We start from the raw sequence: 8,489 nt of genomic DNA on the forward strand, positions 1-8,489 counted from the left end.
TGAGGGTGTCCTCACGCGCCGCATGTTGGAGCCGTGGCAGGAGGCGGATGTTCAGACGCTCGGTGACTAGTACCAGGATGGGGCTTTAATCCCATTTGAGCCGCTAATTGCAGAGGCCAGGCTCCCCCCAGGGGGGTTCCTAATAAACAGATCTCTTACGGCCCGAATGGTGGCCGGATGGGGCGACATAGCGGAGGAGCCAGTGCAACACCTTACGTTGCAATACCTGCACGTCATGGGCAGGGGCAGGCATCTAATTAAATGGTTTGCCGCATCCTTACGGATACACACGGAGCTAGATCTGACTCCTCTCCGCGGAAAGTGAGAGCGAGATATGGGACGTACGCTGCCAGACAAAGAGTGGGAGACAATTCTAAAAAGTCCGGTGCTCATCTGTCAATATTACGCTCCACAGGATCCAGTCGTTGCTATTAGGGGTCCACCTCCAAATGTTACTGTTAGACGGACCGGGAGGGTCGGCCGAGGATAAGGGGAGAGGTCTCCGGGGAGAGCCGTCTCCAGCGATCGTACAGACAAGTAACTTCCCCCCCACAGACGGACACCACACCAGGATAAGGTTTAACGATACTTTATAAGCAATTCTTTAAGTACGGTGAAATGGTACAAGGAGGTCTGGACTCAGGGGTCCCCTCGATTATGGTCTCTGGATTTGGGAAAAGGGTAGCGGGACAGTCTTGTTACCAATAGATGGAATAGCTCTCAATCCTCGAGCTCGGCGTTCTAGATGGACGGGCCGCGGCGGAGCCAGCAGGTCCCGAGATGGATGAAGGAAGCGACGGTCCGCGGCGGAGCCAGCAGGTCCCGATGAAGATGGTGGTTACAAACGGTCCGCGGCCACGCCAGCAGGTCCCGACGACGATGAAGGTTTACGAAGGTTGCGGCAGCGCCAACAGGCAGGACGATAGTTCGCAAGGCAGAGCTACGGCAGCGCCAATAGCCCGTCAAGGATGAGTTCTTCTCTGCGTCTCTCGACTCCAGGATACAACTGCCCTCCTGCTCTGGAGCTGCCCCAGTTATAGGGCTGGTGCCCTTTGATGTCCGGACCCTCGCACTTGGGGGTCGGGGGGTCCGGGATGGAGGAGTCCAGACACCCAGCAGGGGGGTGGAGCCAGCGCCCGGGGAGGTTGTGGGCGAGCGGTACCTGGCGGGGGAGAGCCATCGACACCTCTTTCTCCCATTGACCTGCCAAGTAGTCCGCTCACCTCCTGGGTGGATGGTGGTGCCGGGATGTCTGAGGCCTGGCCAGGCCCAGGGTTGGGGTCGATCGGGAGCCACGCGGCCTCGTGGTGGAGGGTCCAAGATGGCGCCCAGGCTGGGGGCGCGGGCCGGAAGTGGATCGGGCCCACGAGGTCGAAATGTTCAGAGGCAAGGGTCCCGGAGGGGACGGAAAACGTGAAGTGGTGGTGTGTGACACTTGAGGGGCCGGGCTCGGGCCCGGTCGGGCAGAGGGGGAGCGGCCCTTCACGTGGCCTGTCCAACAGGCGTCCCCCCCAGCTGAAGGCGGGGAGAGTCACCCATCCTCTTGGGGACTCTCCTCGTCGAGGCGGAAAAAGCGGGACAGGCCATCCGCGTTGGCGTGATCTGGCCCAGGCCGGTGTTCAACAGTGAAGTCCATCCCTTGGAGGGAGATGGACCAACGTAGTAGTTTTGGGTTCTCCCCTCGCATCTGCATCATCGTGATTTCGTCGTGGGGTGAGCTACTTTCTGTACGATTATGCGGTGATTCGGATCGCGCCGCTGGCCACCAATGTTAGACGGACCGGGAGGGTCGGCCGAGGATAAGGGGAGAGGTCTCCGGGGAGAGCCGTCTCCAGCGATCGTACAGACAAGTAACTTCCCCCCCACAGACGGACACCACACCAGGATAAGGTTTAACGATACTTTATAAGCAATTCTTTAAGTACGGTGAAATGGTACAAGGAGGTCTGGACTCAGGGGTCCCCTCGATTATGGTCTCTGGATTTGGGAAAAGGGTAGCGGGACAGTCTTGTTACCAATAGATGGAATAGCTCTCAATCCTCGAGCTCGGCGTTCTAGATGGACGGGCCGCGGCGGAGCCAGCAGGTCCCGAGATGGATGAAGGAAGCGACGGTCCGCGGCGGAGCCAGCAGGTCCCGATGAAGATGGTGGTTACAAACGGTCCGCGGCCACGCCAGCAGGTCCCGACGACGATGAAGGTTTACGAAGGTTGCGGCAGCGCCAACAGGCAGGACGATAGTTCGCAAGGCAGAGCTACGGCAGCGCCAATAGCCCGTCAAGGATGAGTTCTTCTCTGCGTCTCTCGACTCCAGGATACAACTGCCCTCCTGCTCTGGAGCTGCCCCAGTTATAGGGCTGGTGCCCTTTGATGTCCGGACCCTCGCACTTGGGGGTCGGGGGGTCCGGGATGGAGGAGTCCAGACACCCAGCAGGGGGGTGGAGCCAGCGCCCGGGGAGGTTGTGGGCGAGCGGTACCTGGCGGGGGAGAGCCATCGACACCTCTTTCTCCCATTGACCTGCCAAGTAGTCCGCTCACCTCCTGGGTGGATGGTGGTGCCGGGATGTCTGAGGCCTGGCCAGGCCCAGGGTTGGGGTCGATCGGGAGCCACGCGGCCTCGTGGTGGAGGGTCCAAGATGGCGCCCAGGCTGGGGGCGCGGGCCGGAAGTGGATCGGGCCCACGAGGTCGAAATGTTCAGAGGCAAGGGTCCCGGAGGGGACGGAAAACGTGAAGTGGTGGTGTGTGACACTTGAGGGGCCGGGCTCGGGCCCGGTCGGGCAGAGGGGGAGCGGCCCTTCACGTGGCCTGTCCAACAGTTACCAACACCCTGATCTTAGACTACAGGGAGTTCGAACCATTAGGCGAGGGAAAAAAGGGAAGGGAAAGGATCTGCTGGGACAAAGGCTCTGAAATGACACAAGAACAGAATACAATGTTATGCAAGGCATATACTGGAAACAGCTACTCATCAATTCTCGCTATAAGGGAATAGTCTGATGACCCATAAACCCACCTTATACAAGAAGCCAGCCAGCTTTCAGCAGATCAAAAAAGGAAACAAAATAAACGAATCAGCCCAGTTCTCTACTCTTGAACAAGAAACTTCAGTATTCAATAATAGTGGAGACTTTCTGGCTTTCTATAACCTTAAGGAATTCAGCAAGAACAAAAGACCTCCAGTAATCTTTTGACAGTATCAAGGTTCCAAGTTCCTGGAATATTGTATAGCCATATTCCGTCTAGGATAAAGGATATGTAGTGATAATCCAATGAAGTAAGTCTTACACACGGCAGAATGTAGTAGCCACCACAATTCTCCACTGTACCAATGTGAAAAGAACTTCCCCGGATTCACGGCAGTAAGTGGTCCCCAAACACACCTTTATCCGCTACAAACGTAGATCTGATTAATCATACACGGTAACGCGTGGCAGACACTCACTGCGTTCCGCAATCAGGAATGAAGCATCCGACTTCAACAGATGACAGAGTATCAAAACGGTAACGCGTGGCCAGCCAGCACACCGCGTTCCGTTCATCCCCAAAGCGCAGCCGCGCTGGAAGTACTTTGCAGGAACAGCAGCAACAAGAGAAACCAAGAGCAACTGGTAACGCGTGGTCAGCGGACACACAGCGTTCCGTTGCTAGAAGGAGGGCGCAGCCGCTCAGTGTAAACTCACCAACCACGGTGAACGAAGGAGACCACGACAGGAAAGGATTCTCCTTCCAGAAAGCCAGCGAGGGACAAGAGAACTGTACGCTCTGACAACAACCCAGGAATAAGGAAACAAACAGAATTACGAGCATTCGCTTCAGCGCGTGAGGTGAATAAGTACCTCCCTTAGTGAAGGCTCATGGGAGTTGTAGTTTTCGGCATAAAGTAGGCTCGAGGGGAATCTGAATCCTGACAGCATCCCCAGAAATGTGCGCTTTCGCCAGATCCAAATATATATAGTTCACAGGGCCTATCTCACCCCGACTTAATAAATAAATACTTTCGCAGGGCGGACGCGTCTTGCCCTAGGAGTGGCGAGCTGGATGTGGACCTCCTTCACATTCTGTGGCACTGCCCCAGTCCTCGGCACCTACTGGAGAGACATCAGTGTCCTGCTCACGCAATGCACTGGCCGCACAATCCCCTGTAACTGGCCTGAATTTCTCTTGCATCATTTCAAGAGGCCACCCAAGGACAGGGCATCGTCCTGCTTCCTGGATCTGGGGATGGTAACAGCGGTGCGGCTCCGTACGAGGAGGTGGAAGGCAAGCGGAACGCCCAGCGTGAGGGCATGGACTCTGTCCCTCCTGTCCTGGGCCCGAGCGGAGTGGGCTGCCATTCGGAGGGAGGAAACGGTGGGGCTCCGCAGGGAGCCCATGACGGAGTGTTGGGGGGGCATGCTTGACGCCCTGCAGGCGGTAGGGGCTGGCACGGCTGAGGAGGCCGAGGGGGACTCAGTTTCCATGGTGGGTAATAGAAGGGAGGGGTGTGCAGTGAACAACACTACCAATGCGCAGGCTGGTGCACGCCACGGGATTGCGGCGAAGGTGTAATAGAAATGGAAACACACACATTTGATTAAGGGGTAAGGAGAGTTGGCTAGACTGAGAAAAGGGGACAAATAACATACAGAAAGGGAGGGGGTGGCGGGCCTCGGGAATGGGAACGGGGGTTGCTTTATACTGTAACATGATGACAATGCCGTCTTTTGCTGTTCTCGTTTTCTTGCAAATGTTTTGATTGCAATTGGGTTAAGAAATGTAAGACTTGTCTCTCTGCGCAGGACTGGAGTGCAAAGACTCTTGTACGCTACGGGCATTACTGGGCGCCCAGGACCTGACCGCATGCCACACAGGTGTGAAAGTAGCAGCGCCCTATTGACCTGCTGCACTACTAGTGCACGGGCAACTAGGCACGATTGTAGAACTGTCTGGATGTTAATGGTGCACACAATGTATTGTTAAAATAAAATGCCAATAAACAGAGTTGCCAAAAAAAAAAGGAGGCAGTTGGAAGAGAAGAGCAGATTAGCACAGGAGAAAAGAACAGAGTTAAAGAAGGAGGCGGGGTGTTTGAGAGCAGCAGATCAGCTCAGGTGAAGAGAACATAGAGTTAAAGAAGGAGGCGGGTTTTAGAGAGCAGCAGATCAGCACAGGAAAAGAGAACATGGAGTTAAAAAGGAGGTGGGTGGAAGAGAACAGCAGATCAGCACAAGAGAAGAGAACAGGGAGTTCAAGAAGGAGGTGGGTGGAAGAGAGGATCAGATCAGCACATGAGAAGAGAACAGGGAGTTTAGTAAGGAAGCGGTGGAAGAGAACAACATATTAGCACAGGAGAAGAGAACAGTGAGTTAGAGAAGGGGGAGGGGTGAAAGAGAACAGCAGTTTAGCACAGGAGAAGAGAAAATGGAGTTACAGAAGGAGGCGGGTGAAAGAGAACAGCAGATCAGCACAAGAGAAGAGAAAAGGGAGTTAGAGACAGAGGCGGGTGGAAGAGAACAGCAGATCGGCACAGGAGAGGACAACAGGGAGTTAGAGAAAGATGCGGGTGGAAGAGAGCAGCAGATTAGCACAGGAGAAGAGAACAGGGAGTTAAAGAAGGTGGCGGGTGGAAGAGAACAGCAGATTAGCACAGGAGAAGAGAACAGGGAGTTAAAAAAGCAGGCGGGTGGAAGAGAGCAGCAGATCAGCACAGGAGAAATGAACAGGGAGCTAAAGAAGGAGGCGGATTTTAGAGAGCAGCAGATCAGCACAGGTGAAGCGAACAGGGAGTTAAAGAAGTAGGTGGGTGGAAGAGAGCAGCAGATCAGCACAGGAGAAGTGAACATGGAGTTAAAGAAGGAGGCGGTGGAAGAGAACAGCAGATCGGCACAGGAGAAGAGAACAGGGAGTTAGAGAATGAGGCGGTGTAATAGAGCAGTAGATTAGTACGGGAGAATAGAAGAGAACAGGGAATTAGAGAAGGAGGTGGGTGGAAGAGAGCATCAGATCAGCGCAGCAAAAGAGAACAGGGAGTTATAGAATGAGGCAGTGTAATAGAGCAGTAGATTAGTACGGGAGAATATAAGAGAACAGGGAGTTAGAGAAGGAGGTGAGGTGGAAGAGAGCAGCAGATTAGCACAGGAGGAAAGAACAGAGTTAAAGAAGGAGGCGGGGTGTTTGAGAGCAGCAGATCAGCACAGGAGAAGAGAATAGAATAGGGAGTTAGAGAAGGAGGTGTGGTGAAAGTGAGCATCAGATCATCAGAAGTTAACAGGGAGTTAAAATGTGTTAGAAAAGCGATCTTAGGGGGGAGGCCAAGGTTGTCGGGCCGACCACCCCGAGACCCACCTCTCCTTCTGGAGTTGGCCGAGTGCCGTCGAGAGGCCTCCTGGCGAGGTTCCTCTCCTAGGATCGTACAGGCGAGCAATCACATCACTACAAATGGACACCACACAAGGATAGATTCTTAACGTCTTTATCAGCAATCACGGCAGGTTATCTCAGCAATAGATGTACAAATGGATCGAGGGATCCTCAAGGTCTCGGTAACTATGGGAAGGGGGTAGCGGGACAGTCTTGGTACCAGCCTGGTACAGGGATACCCTGCGCTCAGCTCTTAATCCTCGAGCTGGGGGGTTCCTCGGGGTCGGGCCACGGCAGCGCCAGCAGGGCTCCGAAGATGGTTCAGCGAGGTCGGGCCGCGGCAGTGCCAGCAGGGCTCCGAAGATGGTTCAGCGAGGTCGGGCCGCGGCAGCGCCAGCAGGGCTCCGCAGGTGGTTCAGCGAGGTCGGGCCGCGGCAGGGACAGCAGGGCTCCGAAGATGGTTCAGCGAGGTCGGGCCGCGGCAGCGCCAGCAGGGCTCCGAATAGGTTCAGCGAGGTCGGGCCGCGGCAGGGCCAGCAGGGCTCCGAAGATGGTTCAGCGAGGTCGGGCCGTGGCAGCGCCAGCAGGGCTCCGAAGATGGTTCAGCGAGGTCGGGCCGCGGCAGCGCCAGCAGGGCTCCGAATAGGGTTCGGGGTTCCGTAGTGAGTTCGTCTCAGGGTCAGCCGCGGTTCAACCTGCAGGGCTCTTGACTCCAGGATACAAGTCCAGACCCATTTCAGAGCTGCCCCAGATATAGGTCTGCAGTCCTTTGATGTCCGGACCCTCGCACCTGGGGGTCAGAGGGGCCGGGATGAGAGTGTCCAGACACCCAGCAGGAGGGTGGAGCCAGCGCCCAGGGAGGCTGGAGTGCGATCGAAACCAGGCGTCCGGGGACGGCTGGAGGGCCATCGAAACTCTCCTCCTCCTTGATCCGTCAAGTGGCCGTTTTACCACCTGGTCGGATCTTGGTGCCTCAATGTCGGGGCTTTGCTGGGGCCGCGGCCGAGGTCAAGCCGAGGCCACGGGGCCCGGACGTGGAAGGCCCAAGATGGAGTCGGGGCCTGAGAGGGTGGCCCGGGATAGGGGTCGGACCAGCAGCCTGGGGCGAGTAGGGGTCGCCAGGTCCTGGAGGGGGAGAGCAGGGGGTCGCCATGAGTGGCGGCTCTCGTGAAGGTTGGAGGGGGTAGCTTCAGGCCGGAGGACAGGGGTCGATGTCGTCCAGGGTCCGCCATGCGGGAGGAGGGGGACCACGCCACGAGGCCGGGTCCAACACAATGCAATGCAATATGTTTCTCATTCGGCAAGTTTGAGCTATTGCTATTGTAAATGACCAATTTTATTTTAATGTTTTGTTGTGAAAAATAGTGAAATGAATTGCTTTGTCATTTACAACGCTAATGGTTATAACTTTTGCAAATGTGACACCTATAGCATTTGTAATGCAATATGGGTTGCATTTATGTGACTTACATGTATTGATATTACAAACAACAATGGTTTGGAGTTGGAGGGTGGAGTTGGAGGGTGGAGTTGGAGGGTGGAGGGTTGAGTTGGAGGGTGGATTTGGAGGGTGGAGGGTGGAGTTGGAGGGTGGATTTGGAGGGTGGAGTTGGAGTTGGAGGGTGGAGTTGGAGGGTGGAGTTGGATGGTGGAGGGTGGAGTTGGATGTAGGATTTTGATTTGGATGGTGGAGTTTGATGGTGTAGTTGGAGGGCGGGGTTGGAGGGCGGAGTTGGAGGGCGGAGTTGGAGGGCGGAGTTGGAAGGTGGAGTTGGAGGGCGGAGTTGGAGGGCGGAGTTGCAGGGCGGAGTTGGAGGGCGGAGTTGGAGGGCGGAGTTGGAGGGTGGAGTTGGAGGGTGGATTTGGAGTGTGGATTTGGAGTTTGGAGTTGGATGGTGGAGTTTATTTATTTTTATTTATTTATTTAAACTTATAATGCGCACAGCTACCCGCAGTGGGTTTCCCGGCGCTCAGGGATAGACTGAAGAAGAGCAACTTGTAAGCTGATTTTACTGAGGAGAGGCTAAAAATTACTGTTGAAAGAGCCAAGTTTTAAGTCCCTTGCGGAAGCGAAAAAGATTTGTTTCTGTTTTTAGGGTCCAGGAAGAGTGTTCCAAAATCTGGGACCCAAGTGGGCAAAGGAGCGGTCTC

The sequence above is a fragment of the Lissotriton vulgaris genome, chromosome 4_1 (assembly GCF_964263255.1).
Source record: "Lissotriton vulgaris chromosome 4_1, aLisVul1.2, whole genome shotgun sequence".
NCBI lineage: Eukaryota > Metazoa > Chordata > Amphibia > Caudata > Salamandridae > Lissotriton > Lissotriton vulgaris.